At 53.7% G+C, this 17,671-nt stretch overlaps 1 protein-coding gene across 3 annotated transcripts in view; it reads right to left on the bottom strand.

Annotated features, from left to right (window-relative positions):
- The window catches only part of CCDC88C (coiled-coil domain containing 88C), a 129,321-nt gene that overhangs the window by 73,473 nt on the left and 38,177 nt on the right, over positions 1–17,671 (bottom strand). The gene's annotated exons all lie outside the window — the stretch shown is intronic.

Genomic DNA, 17,671 nt, shown 5'->3' with positions numbered 1-17,671 from the left:
CTCCTCTGGCCGTTTTAGATGCATTGCTGCTGAGACACAACTTGTTCAGGGAGTCACTCTACTGCATAACGTGCAGAATCTCTGTGCCCCGCACACTGCCAACCGGCAATCAAGAAGAGAAGGGAGATAATTACACAACCAGTTAATCCCACGTGGCTGCAGTGAGCATCTCAGAGCCATCTCTGAATCACGAGGTTAGAACAGGAGCCTCGGCAAGCCTGGGCGGAGGCCAACACCCGCTAAGAATATATAAAATGACTTTCTCTTCCCTCCTTGTTACCTTTCTCCAGCTCCTGTCCACACTGCAAATTGGGGGGAGGGGATGCTAAACCATGAGGTGTACCCCACAGTGCTGGGGACCACCCTTCTCCATCACCCAGGGTCACATGCCACCGTGTCAGAGACAGCTCATGCTCTCTCAAGCATGTCTCAGTTGGTAAATACCTGTCAGTGCTGGACAAAGTGAGTTGTGCAACAGCCTCTGCCCTCCTTTAGGGCTTGGAAAAAGTCAACATGAAAAAACTGTCTCCCAACTGCACCAGCTCACCAAAGGATTCCTTGGTCTCCCCACAAGCCCGACCAAATCCTGCCCTGGAGCAAAATGTGCACCACAGGTAAAATCAGCAGAATCCACTTTCCAGCTAACTCATGCAGTAAAAGGAGGGTCACCAACAACATTCGCCTAGCCTGTCTTGTAGCTCCCTCCCCTGCCTCAACACTGAACTCCAGTGCTCAGGCCAGCGTGGGAAGGAACTAAGTCATCACTGTCCAACCACCCACAGTCCCTTTCAAGTTCCTGGCTGATGTCCCCCTGCCATTGTCTTGAGTTTCTGGACCACTCGGCCCTATTATCAGGATGCACGAGTTAATAAACGAGATACGGTATGTGAAATCATCTAGTTTTGTTTCTGAAATAATCTGAAGGCCACTGCAAAAATGCCAAGTGGTATTTTCATGCCAACGTTAATCTAACCAAAATATTGCTGGAAATATTGCCAGAAAACTTACATATTCTCCTATAAAACAGGATGTTTAATTTTGTCTAATCAGCACTAATTTTTCCACAAGAGACATGTCATTGGTGCAATTAAAAAATAATGTTGGCTGGGCACGGTGGCTCATGCCTATAATCCCAGCACTTGGGGAAGCTGAGGTAAGGGCATTGCTTGAGGTCAGGAGTTTGATACCAGCCTGGGCAACATATTGAGACCCCATTTCTACCAAAAAATGTTTAAAAATTAGCTGGATGTGGTGGCATGTGCCCATGGTCTTAGCTATTAATACTCGGCAGGCTGAAGTGGGAGGATTGCTTGAGCCCAGGAGTTTGAAGCTGCAGCGAGCTATGTTGTGCCACTGCACTCCAGCTGGGCAAAAGAGTGAGACCTTGTCTCTTTAAAAAAAAAAAAAAGTTTTATGAATAATTTTTTTTAAAATTATTCCTTTCAAAACACCATGGGTCTCCTAAAACTTAATCCTATGGCCAAAGCTGCTCCCAAGCCATTAAGTGGTCCCTAAAGGACCATCCATCACATTTCCAGCAAAAACAGGCTCAGACGCCAGGACTGTCCAGTAATATAATCAAGATATATAATAATTTCAAATTTTCTAGTAGACTCCTTTACAAAAGTAAAAAGAAACAGGTGAAAATATTCTAATACACTTTAATTAAGCCAATATAAATTTATCATTTCAACACATGATACCAAAAATTAAGATATTTTATATATTTTTTCATACTAAGTCTTAGAAATCAGTATGTATATTACACTCATAGCACATCTCAATTCAGATGATAAATTTGCACCAGAAATACTTGATCTGCATTCAGATTTCATGAAATGTGGAGTTGAAAAAATAGAAGTACATTCCCAGGTTGTTCCAAACACACCTAAAAGTTTTCCTACAACTGAACTGAGCATAGGTTTCTAAGTCTAAACTAATTAAAACGAAAAATTCACTACCTCAGTCACATTCCTGTGTCTCCAGGCCCTGACAGCCACATGTGGCTAGTGGCTACCAGGTCCCCAAGGGCCCCCGCCACTGTCCCTCTGCCCCCCCTAAGGAAACTGAGCAAACTTGGTGGTGGTGACAGGGCCTCCAGGGCGACAGGCCCAGCCCTTAGTTTATCCGGGACGTGAGGAGGCTGCTGACAAGGGGACCCCCCGCCTGGCACTTGGAACAGAAAGCCGCTGTGGTGGCTGCAGCTGACATGGGGGTGTCCCATGCCAGGCTTCACGGGCGGTCGAGCTCTGCAGTGAGCGGTGATGGGAGGGCGATGTTGGATCCCAGAGGGGCCTGGTCAGGAGGGTGAGTGACCATGCTGGGCGGTGGGGCCTCTGGCCACCCAAAGTACAGCACACAGGACCCAGGGCCCACGACACCAAACACTCGTCACCACTGACACTGCTCAACTGCTTCTCAGAACCCAACACAGGACCTGGCTGCAGGGATCGCGATGCGCCCCCTGGTCCCCTGCTGTCACTAAGTGAGCCTTCCCACTTGCTGGGCCTCCAGTCTAAATGTTCCTCCCCTCCCCAAACTCCCTCACACCTCACTCCTCCCAAGCGGGGTTCAGAGTTTACTGAGTGTCTGCACCTTGCTGGTGTCGGAGGGACATCCTGCCCCCACCCGAGGCAGAAGGACCGAGTGAGGGGCAGGCAGAAGCCTGGGCACCTCCTGCTCCACCTGCGCTGGGGCTTGCAGAGGAAGCTCATTTTCTGTGCTTGGTCCATTAAACTGTCAGGTCCCTGCGGGGCACATGCCTCCTAGCTCCTTTTCAGCCAGTCTCCATCCAGGACTTGTACCCACTCAACCACTGCGGCCGAATGTCCTGGAAGCCCTAAACCGAATCTGAGATTTCTCCCAGGACCTCCTCCCCTGGTCTGGCAACAGGAGGACTCAGCTCAAGCCCCTCGAAACGACTGCCTTAACTCCCCTCTGAGAACAAGGACGTGCACCCAACTCTTAGTAAACTGTCCATTATGCAGCAAAACTGTCAACCACAGGATATTAAATGAATGACTTGACGCTCTCACCTGCCCCCAACCTCAAAATACAAACAAAGCTGATGGGGGTGAGTGGTGAGAGACAAGCACTTGTTACAGTCTAGCTACAAACCAGCGCTGGGAGCGGCAATGAAAGATGTGCCCGCTCATCCCAGTTGGGGGGACAGCAAAAAATGCTCGAATGTGTAAATGGGCACTTAATTGTATGCACAGAATTAAATGTACGTTGAGAACAGAAAAAACCTCAAAGGAAATACAGTACGACAAAATGACAGAATTGTCTTTATCAGAATGATTAGGACAAGAGCAAGTACCCAGCATTTTCTAAATATTCTATAATATGAATTAAAATAATTTAACCCTGTGACACAGAGAATGTATAGTCAGAGGCATCTATTGACCAAGTATTTCTGCTGTGAACATGACAGACCTACTTTAAAATAAAAAAGTTATCCCTTCTTTCCTCTGAGACAATTCACCAAGCCTCTGAGATGAAAAGTGAAATGGATTAGTGTTTTTTTTTATTAGTACCCACACAAAAGCAAACCACACCTCCAGCATCCCCTCATCAGGAAAGAACAGACGCTGTCGGAGAACCAGGATGGTGGCAGGGCGGGGCAGAGGCCCTGCGGGGAGAGGTGACTCCCAGGCACAAGCCCCTTGAAGACAGAGGCTCAGGGGTCCCAAAAAGGTCCACCCACCACTAGGCAAAGTAAGGGCCTCACTGAAAAGGCTGAACATCCTGCCAGGGCCCGTCTCACCCCCTGAGCCTGCCCAAACAGAAAGGTAATTTTCTCTGCAGATGGAAAAACGTAAGGTGCTGGAAAAGATTCAGGGTGGAAATGCTTTTACTGTGCGTGTGTGGGAGAGGTTAGCTTTGGTTCCCACTAGAAACCCCGGGATTGCTGGGTCACGAACAATGACTTCATGAAGAAAAGGGAAGAATTATTTTTCTCCCCCCAAATGAAACCGAATCTCATGGCTCAATATTTTGCCAGGAGGGAAAAATAAATGCTACCAAAAGCCAGGTGTCCACAGAATGACCTCCACGGGCTTTGAATGGCAGTGGCTGATGCAGAGAAATGAGAGGGAAACCCCAGAAAAGTTTAAGACAAACACCCTGCGGAGGCTTCCAGGTATCCAGGAGGACGGGGATGCTCCCGGTTGCCAAGGTGACCGAGATGGTCCAAACAGCAAAGTGAGCCTTTCACAGAGCCAAAATAAGGCTGCCAAGAATGCTGCTGTTGAACTACCTACACTCTCAAAGTTGGCATTGTGGGTGCCCCAGCACACCCTTAGGTCTGGTCTGGGGTTCAGGTATTCACAAGACACATACTGTGTACTCTGCAGTGAGCTGAGAACTCAGCATGGCGGAGAAGGCAGGGAGGCAGACAGTCGCAGCCCAGCACAGGGAGGCCTGGGAGGACTTCTCGGAGGTGGCAGCTTCTGAGCTGGGCTGTGGAGAATATTTAGGAGTCTAAATAGGTCAAGGACAGAGCTGGGAAATATAACTGCCACGTGTGGGCTGTAGGGAAAGCCTTGGTTACACTGAGCATTGAAGTGAACTATCCACACTCTGCACTGCCCACTGGGGTGCCCTTCCTCGCACAACCCCACCACCCGACCACCACCTGCCAGACTCAGTTAAAACACCGCCTCCTCCACACAGTCACCTGATGCCTGTAATCACGTGTGATTTTCTCTCCCCTGAAATCCTAATGCTGCACCTGCCCCTTCCGTGGCCCCTTCTACAACGTGCCTTGTCAGTCAACTCCCCACTCAAGGTGGCTAAAAGCTGCTAACAGTGACAGGTGGGAAAATAAGACAGATCAGAAAATATTCCTCAAAATGTATATTGAGTAAGATTTTAAAAAATCTCTCTTGTGGAGGAGGAGTTTTCTCTACCTCTTCCATACCAACGAGGGAACCAACTTCTGAAAACCAGCTGCTCTGCTCCCCAAGGCTGGTGGTTTCGTCCGCTGAGTTCATCCCTGAAACCTGGCATAATCTGACACCATATTGCTTAAGAGTCACAGCTTGTAGCTGTTAACAAAAGTTAAAGACATTTCAAAGCAAGAAGAAAAAATCTGAAATCTGTTTTAGAATGTTCCATTAAAACTTGTATAAGTGGAATATTGAATACAAATTTTAAAAAAACATTCCAAAGTAAATTTGTAACGTTGGTTTGAATATATCAGGCTTTCCAACTGTAAAATCCCAAATGTGATAGTTTTATGAGCAAATGAAGCAAAACAAAGTTCACTTAAGATTCCTAAACTACAGAAGTGACTTCAGACAGGAAAGGTCCCGGATGTATCCCAATGTTCCCAGTGTCTACTCCAGTGCTCTGGCAGAGGAGAGACGTCTAAACCCCACGGTGGTAGCATTTCCAGAAACTGCATGGCACTAGCTGTGGTTCAGGCAAGTGAGATGCTCCTTGACGAACCCACAGAGACACCCCTACAGTCAGGAGGAATATTCCGCAGATTTCCTTTGCACATGTCACAACGCTGATGCCCTCAATCCCCACCCTCCATATGACACATCTCAAAGTCTCTCCCCTGGATTTGGCCAAGAGGGTCCCTGAATGCACCTCAGTAACTCATTGGCCAAACCAAAAACTGCCTGACAACCTGGCATTAGCAACCAACTGACCTCGTGCTCTGTTACTAGAAACACCCAATCACAGAGAGGTTCCCATCCCCTTTATCCTCCAACATTCACATGGGACGGCCAAGACTAGAATAATTAGCATTTCCAGTCTGAGGGAACCACAGCACTACGTTGTTAATGGAGGCTGGCAGCAGGGTCCAGAGCAAGGGCCAGGGCTGGAACCTCGGGCCTGGGTGGCTTCCCCTGACCACCCCAACCCCGTGCCACACCATCTCCCCAATGCCCCAAACCAGGGTGCTTGTCACAGCAGATGCCCACCCCATCCCTTCAATACTAACTGGTGACGCTCACAGCCTGCCACCCAACCCAGGCATTCACGCCCCCCATGGTGTCAGTCACCCCAGGTAGGGCAAAAGGGACCTGGTCCCCAAACCAACAGCCACATTCACTTTCTAGGATCCTACAGCCAGAGCACAATTTTCCAATTTAGCTGCCGAGAGGAAAAGCGAGCATGATTTATCCTCACCCCCCCAGGCCCACATGCTTGTAATTCCAGCAGACAAGGGGCTCCCTGTCTCTGCCACCTTCCCTCCTGGACTGGGGCAGGGAGCCCTGGTGACATGAGTGGGCCATGAAGTGCTTTCATGTTAAGAGGTTGTCACGTAAAGCCGCCGATGGCTTCAATCCATCTGTTCCACCTCATTTCAATTAATCCTGGGATCCCTGGGGCCTGAAATCAGCTCCAATCTGCACAAGCCCAGGGGCACCGGCTCCCCTAATTAGGCCACACTGTGTCTGAGTCCCCAGGGAGTTAAGGCCACCAACTCGGCCCATCCGAGGTTACCACATCATAAGAAACCCCCTCCCACGGAACACTTCCTAACTGCCTGTCCTCATGGCTGTGTTCACAGAAACAAACATAAGCCCATTCTTTGTTCACAGAAAGGAAAACAAATATTTCCTCTGAGCTGAGCCAGGAGGAGGAGGACTGCTGAGAACGAACACCTGAAACTCAAACACTGCCACGTGAGGGCAAAGCCACTAATGCCTGCCTCTGCCTGTAACTTGCTGTGTGACCTCAGGCAAGTCACCTCCCTCTCTGAGCCACACCCTCATCTATAACAGTCTCTTAGGGACTTTTGGCTCCTTCAGAAGAGGGAGTGAGTGGCTGGAAAATGAAACACGTGCTGGCAAGAGGCACACGGCACGTCCTCACCCACCGACTCAGGGCTGCCAGCTCTGACAGGCAGGCAAGTGCACACGCGTCCAGGAGGAACTCAGGGAACCCGACAGGCACAGGATGGAGGACAGTCCAAGTACCCCCGGGAGCGCCCAGCGCCTTCCCCTTAGGGCTGTGTGAGGCCCGGGCTGCCCTGTGGGCAAGCTGTCTTAACGTCAGGAAGCGTGGGCAGGGGGTCTCCCCGGGCAGGCACTTCTGTCCCTCAACGGTGCCTCGGGAGCAGTTCTGCACCGTGAATGTGAGCCTGGCCGGCGGCAGCCAGAACTGGGCTCTGGGGACGAATTCTGCAGTGAGGCCACTCACAACACAGGTGCCGGGCCCACATCCTTGCACACAGACCCAGGCCGGCAGCAGGGGGGCAGTGAGAATCCACATTTTCCAAGTGGAAGAGCCTCACACATTACCTACAGAGCAGGGAAACTGAGGCCCGGGGTGGAAAACGAGAGGGGGGCAGCTCTACATTCAGGTCTGGAAAGCCAGGTCTCCTGGGACTCCACCCCAAGGCTCCTAATGCCACACCGAGGAGCTCGTGTCTACTCAACGGTGTCCACGAGGGCCTGCTACGCACCAGGACCACTCTAGGTGTGGGTCCGGGGGGTGGAGAAGAACTTCGAGGACTGGTGGGGGGACCCCTGACCACACTTCAGCACCTGGAGTGGTTCTGGGCTGCCTGTCCTCCGTGCCCCTCCAGCCCACCCCTGCTGGCTAGGACAGCATGGGCACCCGGGGCTGACACAAGGACCCCAACTTACGGCCATGAGGGATCTTGCCACCGAGAATCAGTGGTCAAGCCCCTTTCTTTGAGCGTCTTGGAAAAGTCAGTATTTTTGCTGACGGATAAGCAAGAAGGAGGCAGAGAAAGCGTGCCCAGAGACAATGGCAGCTTGCCGGGTGGCTGGGACGGGAACACCACCGGCTAGCCAGTGGGTCTGGGGGTCCCATGGGAGGCCCAGGGTCAGCCTCACCAGTGGTGGCAGGAGCACAGCACAGCACCAGCTCCACAGGAGCAAGGCTGCCTCGCGTGCCCTCCAGCCAAGGGTGGCTCTAGCCGATTTCCTGGGCGGGCACCTTCCACTCCGAGTGCCCACTGAACTCAGGGAGAGAGGGGCCACTTCCCCATCCCAGGAAGTGCCAGGCCAGGGGAACACGGTGCCTGTCCACCCGGTGTCCCCCCACTACTCACCCACCCAGGGCCTGTAGACACCTGCCCAGGGCAGGGCTGGGGCCACACCACACCCCGCAGCCCTCGCCTGGCTGCCTGACAGTGCCACTGTCACTTCCTTCACTCCCAGGCACACGTCAGTGCAGGAGTGACAGAGGGTGCCTGGGGGCCGCCTGTGGCAGGTGGCAGCCCAGACCACTGCAGCCGGGGCCTATGAGGGCAGGAAAGGCAGGTGGGGGGACCTAGCCAGCCCACCGCCCCGCTCCCCAACCCTAACCCTAACCCAACCTCAGGGCGTGAGCCCCACAGGCCAAGGGATACCAACAGCCAGAGTCAGCCAGGCCTCCGAGTCCCTGTCCCCAGGGCAGGCGCCTGGAGGGCAGGGAGAGCTCCTCACAGGACAACTGCTCACTCTTCCACTTAGGCCACCGCATTTCTGGGCACCTGCTGGCTGTGTGATGCTGCACTGGGTGGGAGGCAGAGAGTGGGGAGACGAGACCTCTGTCCTGAAATCCAGGACATGGAGACAGACAAGAAGGACAAAGCTCGCGGGGCCAGTGAGGGCGCTCAGGGTGTGCACTGTGGGGCCAGGCCCTGCCCTGGGGAGCTCACAGCCGGGGAGGGGGACAGTCCCACTGGCAAGTCTGGCACCTGAGCAGAGGGCTGGGAGGCAACTGAGGTGGGGGACGATCCAGAAAGCCTCCGAGGAGGAGGCGGCCGGGAGCTGAAATGGGAAAGGACGAGGAGCAGGTGCTGTGCAGGTAGGTGTGTGTGTGGGGGGCCGTGCTGGTGCAGGAGACGCTGGAATACAGGCACAGGCAGCCACAGGAGGCGCCCCCACCTTGTGCCCCCAATGCAAGGGCAGGAGCGACACCCCCACCGCAGTCCCAGCACGAAGGACAACTGAGAGCCAGATGTGCACAGAACCGCTGCTCCGGCAGTCTGGGCCCAGCCTGCACTTATCTGGACGGCGGCAGAAGCGGCTTTGGAGTCCCCTCAGCGGCTCCACTGCCAGCCCGATGCGGCTGGGCCTCAGCTTCGACCCCGGCCAGGGTGGGCAGATGGGCAGGCGTCACACCTCACCTACAGGCGACCAAGCACTGCACATGGCACCTGTCATCAGGCCCCAGGAGGAGGTGGCCGAACCTGAGGCCTGCATCCCGATACTGCATCCCGACACTGCATCCCGACATTGCTCTCCCCGGGCTTAGGGACAGCACCCCTCCCTCCCGCTTCCCGGGGCAGCTCTGCGGGGGGCAACAGGGGAGGCCTTCAGCCACCTGAGAGTGGACCACAGAGGAAGACAGGCCACAGCTGCCTGCGTGTGCATGAGGGGGCCCATCCTAGAGATCCCCAAGAACACAGAGACCCTACGCACCCCTGGGCTCACCCCACGCCACCTTCCCTTCTCTACCACTCAGGGTTCAAGACCTGGATGGAGGAAGAACTTAACAGGAACATCTGCGCGTACCTTCTTTCCTCTAAAAACGCACATAGCTGCCCGAACTGTCTCGGGTGGTCTGGACTCCCAAGGGCTGGTGGGGACACCACGCTGAGAACTCCAGGGGCAGGTCTGGCCCCATGGCCTTTGCCCTCCTTGGCTGATTCTCGTGCCTGCCTCGGGCAGGCGGAGTGGCAGAATCTGTGCGTGGACGAATGGCAAAGGCTGGAGAAGTTCTCCAGGAACAGGAGGGTGGGAAGTGCGAATCTCCAGAGTGGGTAAGTGGGTAGGGCTGTATTACCGCCTCCCGAGACCCCCTTGCCCTTGCAAAAAAGCTCTACAAGAAACTGACCCACAAAATCAAATTGAGTAGCCGTATTGTGCAAACCGGTCACTTCTAGTTGCAGGAGTCTGCAGCCAAGGATCAGACTTCACCTAGAGCAAGAAACTATTCTATTACCAAGAATTTATTCTATAGCAGGGAACTGGGGGAGGGCAACTCAAGACAGTTTAAAAGCTGGTGAGGAGGAAGGTTAAGAAATGACAAGTTTGTAGTGACTAATATCTCAGCAGGAAGTGAAAATCTCGACAGATGTTATCAACATGGGGGCAGGTGTCCAAGTTGGGGGTAGGCAGGGGTTGGTGGTGGCTACACAGCCCAGCCTGTCCTCGGCCCCCCCCCCCACCTGACACATCCTCCTGTCCTGCAACACTTACCTCCAACACCTTCCACTACCCAGAGTCTTCCTCAACCCCTTCATTGACAATAGTCACCTCTGCACCTGTGCCCCAGCCCCTCCCTCCCTCCCTCTCCCACCAGAGTCCCCGCACAGTGCACCTGTACTCCAGGTGAGTGGGAACCTCAGCGTCTCCAGGGCAGGTGCTGCAATGTGCTCACCTTCGAATCCCCCCAGGGCTCTGTGTGTCACGGCCCACAGTGGATGGCCACCAAGTGCTGGCCAAGCAGAACTGGCTGCGGGGAGCAGGTGTCTGGTGAGAACAGAGGCCCCGGGACCTTCAACCAAACACACCCTCCCCCGTCTATACTGCAAAGAAAACTTTATTTTGAGCAGGGGTCAGAGTGTCTAAGAAAGCAGAAGCTGGGCTCATTTAATCCCTAACTCGGGAAGGTGGGCCTGGAGTCAGATCCACCAGCCAGCGGCCAACACAACACCCATTTCACCCGCAGATTTTTCACCCACAGATTTTCCAACTGCTCCGGACACTGCAGGAAAGTCAGAGAGGGCAAGAGGTAAATAAACACGCCACAGGTATGCGCTAGAAAGAGAAATAAATCGAGAGTGAAAACAAAGCTATTACATACAGGTGTCAAAAGAGGGCCCTTGATGAAGTGACAGGTGAGCAAAAGCAAATGACCAGCACAGACACTGGCAGTGGCTCCCTGGAGTGCCGTGTTGAGCAGGATTCTGAGGCCAGCTCTGGGCTCAGAGGCAGAGGGGCCAGGACTGACTAGTGATGTGTCCCTGAGCCAGGAACGGGGACGTGGTGGCACTCCCTTGTGCAACCCAGTGTGACAGGGGTTATAACATCTGTGTGGTCTAAAATGCTGGAGGATGTGGGCAAAGGACCAGAGATTCTCTTCACAGTCATCACACTGTGGAGACGGCTTCCTCTGCTAACCAGCCTTGCTTCCAGTCTCCTCCCAGACCGTGGGCGGCATCAGGACTATCCCCCTGCCCCCGGCACCCTGCCCCCTGCCCCAGGGCCTGGAGTAGCAGGGGCTCGGTCACTGTTAGTCAAATGAGCTGATGAAGGGCCACAAGCCCCAGGGTTAGCAAGTGCAGAGTAAGTGTGAGTGTACTCTAAATGACAGGGACAGAAACCATGCCCTTCAGTTAGCCCAACTGGGCCCCTACTGTGTGAGGCTCTGATCTCAGGACCAAAAAAACAGAAAAGAAAGGCCTTTTCTTCCTTCCTTTCTTTTTCATTAAAGTAGGGACAAGTTTCTTCAGACATGGCTAAGGTGGGTGTGAGGGAAGGCCACCACAATCAAAGAACACTGTCGAAGAGGTAGGAAAATTAGGGCACACAGACCCGCCCGGCACCTGGTCCCAAGGCAGATCAGCTGCTCCGGTTCCCCCACAGGCCCAGCCGAGAGCCCACACTTGAGGCAAATGAAGGCGCCTTCGCCAGCTGTTCCCGTGCCCAGGCCGAGCAGCAGGGCAGTCTGCGCCACCCCCGCCTGGGCAAGTGGACTCTTCCACCCAAGCCAAAAGATGAGAGGAGACTTGCACAGCAACGGAGCACCTTCCATGTGGGAGACTCCTTTAGGGCAAGGGCCGGGGGCAGGGGACAGGCGGTGGGGGGCATGAACACCTCACTCTGGTCTAATGCTTTCCAGGTGGTGTCAGTCTTCTTGTGTCTGATGGGGCAGGTGCTTTAACTGTGCCCATTATACAGAGCAATAAACTGAGATGCAGCGGTAAGGACATGCTTGGGGTCCCATGGCCAGTAACAAGGCTGGGGCTGGAAATCTCGACTCCAACCCTGGCGTGTGGCTGGTGAGAAGAGGCATGAACCCTCAGCGAGCCAACAGCCCGCAGCCCAACGTGTCCACAGAGGGGCCCTGCAGAGCCAGGAGGTGGCGAGGGCCCTGCAGGCTGTGATGCCCCCAGGAGAGGCTGATGATAAACATGCCAGGCTTCCCCACTGTGCCCACAGAGCCGCCCAACACCTAAGCGCTTCTCTTAGAGCATCATGCAGTGAGGGTTCTGTCTCCCCCTGCTTCCCCAACCTTGGCCGTGGTCCTCTGTGTTGTCTATGCCCTTGAACTGCCTCACTTTTATACCCATTCGTGTGTTCACTCGCTCACTCCCCAAGCACGGTGCCCCCGGGCTCTTGGTGGCAGTGTGCCAGGAGTCTGGGGTGTGATGGTGACCGGGAGCAGACGGGACCCCGGCCCTCCCGGAATCAGGCTCACCGTGGAGGAGGCATTATCAAGCCCCCTCACGGCAGAGCTCGGAGCTGGGGATGCGGCTTGTTGGGGCACGGGGAGGCTCTAAACAAACGTTTCCCGCATGAATGCAAAGCGGAGAAGGAACGCTGGGAAGCTGGCACCAGTTGCCCACCTCCCAAGTGGGGGGGCAGAGAAGACAGATGTAGAACAGGGGGCTGAGCTGTCAGTGGGGAGGCCCAGAAGGTCCCCTGGGAAGTCCCTTCCACCAGAGCCATGTGCCCCAGGTAAGACAGTGGCAGCCCGGCATCGGCTTGGCCCCCGGGCTGGCCGCTCACGGACACCCCAGGTACTGGTGAGGCAGGAAAGGGCCTCTGTCCAACAGTCACACTGCCAAGCCCTCAAGGTTAGTGTTCCAAAGTGACTGCCACGGCCCTGCCACCCAGCCCCGGGGAAGCCAGGCTGGACACTGGGCATCCTTACAGAACTGCTCCGGGCAGGCTGGCCGCCGCTACGCTGCCCCTGCACTGCCATGGAGTGGCTCTCATCCTGCACCCACCAAGACACTGGTCTTCGTGAGAGGAGAAAAAAATGAGGAGAAACAGCAGCCATGATAAAGTGCCCTCACCTTACAAACCCAGCCATCCCACCTCGGGCTGCCGCCCCTGGCATTTGCTGGGGAGCAGAGGGCAGCCACTGAGGGGTGTCAGCATCAGGCCAGAATGAGGCACCATCGGCAGGGGCAGGGGTGTCCTGGGAGTGCCTAAGTCCACTCCTGCAGGGCAACGCCACTGCTCGGGGCAGGCCACGAGATGAGCTTACTCCCCTGTAATGGAGCTCCCACATCGTGGCCCGCTGTGAAGATGACAGCTCACGCTAACGTGTGCAGGAGTGTGTGGTACTGAGTCACTGACAATCTATGCCACTGAGCTCTGATGTCACCGGGCAGGGTTACTAACTCCCTGAACTGGGGATCGGGGGGATTTCAGGGGGGTAAGAGACATGCCGGGTCAGTGAGTGGAGCATGGGACCCAACACCAGTTCCTGGGCATCCGGATCTCGTGCTAAACGCAGATGGTCCCAAGAAGTCCAGACACCAAGTCAAGGTTCCGCTGATGTTTAACCCACAGGGTTCATGGTACAATCACTACACACCGAGCAGTGCTAAGAACCATGGAAGATTGGGTTACAAGACACATCGCTGAGAATTACATTCATCTGTGAGTTAACAAAGACTTGAAAAACAGCAACCTACACAAAACTCAAGTTTATTGGAAGACAGGCAGACCACCGCTGCCATTAGAGCCCCCTGCCCAGGTTGTCTGGGACCAGTCTCTGTCTGGTTGCCCCTCCAAGGAGGCTGGGACTTCAGCCACTACCCTGCACTGCCTGAGGCAGGAAAGAGGAAGGGAGGAGGAAGGCACACTGCCACCTGTTTTTAGGAGGCTTCCAGAGGCAGCAGGCAACCCTGCAACTTCTATCTCACATGGCCTGGCTGGGGGGCGGTTCGGGTTCTTTAATTAAGGGAGAAGGGGAGAGTGGCACGGAACTGGGCAGTAATCTGCCACATAAGAGGAGATAAAACATGACCTCTAGCCCCATGGAGATTAGCATCTCATTAGAAAGACACATGCACATGTGGAAATGATTAGTGGGCGAGGCCATATATAACAAGGCACTAATTGTGTGACACAGATAGGAAACAAGTAGTTAAGGAAGAACAGAGCCCCAAGCTGCCCGAGGTCACTGCAGCCAGCAGGTGTCTGCAGTGGGGAGATCTGAGCTGGAAGGCCAGGTGGTGATGAGAGAGCAGGGGGGAAGGTAACTATGGAAAAGCAGACCCCATCCCACCCCCCAGTGAATGCCGGGATATCACAGCCTTTGCTAAACCAACTTGGGTTAATTATTAATCATAGCCCTTCGCTCCGACACACATCTTTGGTCCACACAGGGCCCACTTGCATGTAGTCACTTGCACAATGTAATAACCACCTACAAACCCGCTACCCAGAACAAAGGCCGGGGCCTTGACAATAACCTACCGCTACCCAGATGGTGCCCCCAGCCAGTCCCCACCTCCTCCCACCCCAGACACCTTAACCTGAATCAGACGTACACATTACCTTGCTCCTTTCTGTACAGCTTTACTGTACCTGTAAATATTCCTAGTGAGTAGATTCATTTTATTTGCTTTTAACTTTATAAAAAAGGAATAGTGCTGTATGCGATCTCTGGAGCAAGCTATTTTTAACCTAACATTTATGATATTGCCAGAACTCATCTACATCACTGCATGTTGCTGTAGTTAATTTGTTTGGACAGCTGTATAATATTCCATTGGGTGATCATGCGTTAGTGTATTCATCCCTTCTCCCACTGATGGGCATCTGGGCTGTTTCCAGGTTTTTGTTATTGTGCATGGAAGTGCTGTGGACATTCTTGTACAAGTCCCCCACAGTCCCCGAGCAGGAGTTTCTCTGGGGTATACACTGCGTCATGAAATTAGTGTGGCTATGAGGTAAATGGACGTTAAGCTTTAGGTGTTAATGCCAGACTGTTTTTCCAAACTGAAGACGCCAATTTGCACTCCCACCAGCAGTGGATGAGCAACACTGGAGTTCACTGAGCGCTCCGATCCTTCCCCACCCCCTCATGTGAGTGTCCCCAGCACAGGGAGCAAACAGACCCATCGTGACCCAGAATCATAAACCAGTGTGTGGAAAAGCCAGGTCTTGCCCTGGGGCCAACCTGACTCTAAAACCCTGTGTTCCTGCCACCAACGCCTCCCACCCGACAGAGCCAGAAACCCCACGCAGCTCTTGCCGGAGGGGAGGCCAAGGATGAGGCTGCAGTCGGAGGATTACATCAAGTGCACGCCTCCACCAGGTCAAGTTCAGGCTCAAGGGCTGAAACACAGACACCCCCACCCCAGTCCGTGTATGACTAGGCCTTGGTCATCCAGAGCGCCTAGGGACCGGGCCCACAGATGTGCCATTGCAAGGTGTACTGCCCCTGATTCATGTGCTTCCTCGAGGCAGGCCACAGGAGCAGGACGGTGACAGTGCCCGCGCAGAGAATGGACTGTGGTGGCAGGCTCGCATCCTTCCGCTCCCAGGGCAGCAGGCAGTGATGGCCTTCCATGGCCAGGCCCAGTGCAGAGAGCTGGTGCTCGGGCAGAGCTGGTGCTCGGGCCTCCCACTGGAGCTCCTTGTTCACTGCCCACTTCCAGAGAGTCTGCTTGAAGCCAACATGAAAGAACTAGAACTCTGTCTCTGCCCTCAAAAGGTTTAGTTACTGGAAAAACAGGTCCACCCTGAGAACAGGATGAGAGGATTTTAATAAAGCCAAGGGGTTTCGGGTGGAATACAGGTGTTGCGGGATATCAAAATGGGGCAAAATCGCTGGAGACTGGACGAGCCCACTGTGAGAAAGCACCTGCAGGCTGCGGGACGGGACCCTCCGAGGGCCCTTCTCCGGGGGTCTCCCCTTCAGCTTCCCACGCGTGATCCTGAGACAGCCAGGGCCCCTTCCCCACCTCACGGGTTTCCTCCTGTTTGTTTTTGTCTTCAAAGATGCTTAATACATGTTTGTCTAATAAAAACAAAACTCACACTACTATTTATACAAGAAACAAATAACCTTTGTAACACTGTGCAAGCCAAGATTCCGGCCATTCTGGGATGGCGGGATGTACTGCAACTTCTCAAAAACCTTACATAAAGCACCTCAGCATTCAACGAGGAAGAGGGGGAGGAAGAGGAGGAAGCAAAGACCCAAGAACAAAGTGCCGGCATAGGAGTCAGACATGCATTCCTAAGCAGGCAAGTGAGATTGATGGAGGAGCACCAAAAAAATTATATGCAAACCAGTAAGTTTTCAGTAGAATCCTACGTACTTTAAAAACATTTTTATTGTGAAAAATCTCAAACGTGAACAAAAGGAGACGCGGGCACACTGAGCCCATCTCCCCATCCCTCCAGTTCAGCAATAACCAAGATCTGTCTGCTTCATCCATCCTTTCCCACATCTACGGTAAAACAAAGAATTTTAAAGCCAACTCCAGCATCTTGTCATTCCACTCCTCCATCAGAACACACTGCTAAAGAATATTGCTGTTTTCTTACATAGCCACAATTATATGCTTTAAAGTGTTTTCCCCCCATGTGCTTCTTAAAATGAAGGCCTCTGTATGTGCTTGGAGGTCGGCCCAGAAGTGGGAGATGGGTGGAGGGAGGGGGGCGGGGGTGACCACGGACAGAGAAGCATGTTGGTGAGAGCTGCAGTCACAGGGGCTGGGGTGTGACTTGTACGCCCCGTGTGGGATTGTTTTCTCCCTTCCATGACTGTAACGACTAACCACCAGCCGAGGACAATGTGAAACTGCCCACCGATCCCAGCAAGGGTGCAGTAGCATTGTTGGTGGGAAAAAACCAAGCAACTCTTTTAAGTGCCAAAATGATGCCCCCTCCTGCAAAACAAAACATAACAAAACAGAAAGCTACAAACCAGGCTGTGAAGCAGTGTGTGCCTTGGTCCACCCTGTTTAACCCGCTCAGAGCTACCGCTCCCGTCACGGGAAATGTCACACCTGCATCACTCGGGGGATCCAGAGGAGACCTGGGCGGGCAGGAGGTATAGGTGCAGGGGCTTTCCTCGGACAGAGGCTGAGTCTCCTGTCCCCGGATTGTCCTCTGAAGGGGACTATGACCCACCAGACCCACCACACGTCACCAAAGGGCCATGCAGGGGACAAACTCCAAATCTCTAATAAGCAGTGCACCTAGTACTGTGGCTGCGGCAGTTATGACCAAGCAGCTGGGAAACACTTGATTCCTTTGGGTTTAGGATTTTATCTTCTCTGCATTCTCTCCGACCATGAAGTTGCACATTCTTCTAACTGAAGGAAAATGCCTTAAAAGCTGACACACATGCAGTTGAGGGTGGCAGCTTTTGCAGTTTCTGCCCCATGTGGCCAGCCTGGCTGTGAGACCCTGGAGGGGACAGCAGAACTGTCTTCTGTCCAAATAGGGCCTCTCCTGCAGACCCAGCCCACCTCCCTCCTGGTTCCTCCACATTTTCTGAACAGCTCATTTTATTGCAACTAGTCGGATATTCTGTCCTCACGGTTTCATGCTCTGTCTGGCCTCTCTAGCTAGGATGATGCTTTGACGTCAGGGCAGTGGAAAGAGCACTGGGTTGAGAGTTAGCAGCCTTAGGTTCTTCTGGTTCCAGACTTACCACTAAGCCCAGAGACAAGTCAATTTTTCTGGGGCTCAGTTTTTTCATCTGTAAAATG

This window comes from Lemur catta, chromosome 1, assembly GCF_020740605.2.
Source record: "Lemur catta isolate mLemCat1 chromosome 1, mLemCat1.pri, whole genome shotgun sequence".
NCBI classification, from domain to species: Eukaryota; Metazoa; Chordata; class Mammalia; order Primates; family Lemuridae; genus Lemur; species Lemur catta.
The sequence above is the reverse complement of the archived record's forward strand: the minus strand, read 5'-3'. Positions and strand labels throughout refer to the sequence as shown.